Here is a 555-nt window from a genome sequence, read left to right as displayed (position 1 = left end):
AAATGTATAAAATTTTATATATGTATATAAATAACCAAAGGGCACATTCTGCAAGCCTGTCTCTTGGCTGCCAGCACTCAGCCTTTCTCTTGCCATGAGTCTTGATTCCTCAGCTGCTCTCTCTCTCCATATTCACATCTCTACCTCCATCTCTGGTGTTGTTGCTCCTCTGGATAGGGTCCCACATCAAAAATGATTTATTTTATCCTATTGTACCATAAAAAAATGATTTTATTTTAAGGAAATGACTTACACAATTGTGGAGACTGTAAAGTCTCAAATCTGTCATCCAGGCACCAAGTTGAGATTTCTAATGACTCCAAAGCTTGCAGGTCAGACAGCAAGCTGCTAGATCAAGGGGCTGTGGGTGCTAGTGGTTCTAAATACTGCATATTAAGTGTTAACCCAATGAATTAAATTCCAAGATCCAGAAGTTCACAGGATGATGAGCACATCACATTTTACAATGTGTTTTTGTTTATAGTTAGTTGGAAAGTAAAAAAACGTGAGTTTAAAATAAAAGAGCATGTATTTAGTAATGTACACAAAATTTCA

The sequence above is a fragment of the Chrysochloris asiatica genome, unplaced genomic scaffold (genome assembly GCF_000296735.1).
Source record: "Chrysochloris asiatica unplaced genomic scaffold, ChrAsi1.0 scaffold00058, whole genome shotgun sequence".
In the NCBI taxonomy this organism is placed as follows: domain Eukaryota; kingdom Metazoa; phylum Chordata; class Mammalia; order Afrosoricida; family Chrysochloridae; genus Chrysochloris; species Chrysochloris asiatica.
Note: the sequence above shows the minus strand (reverse complement) of the source record.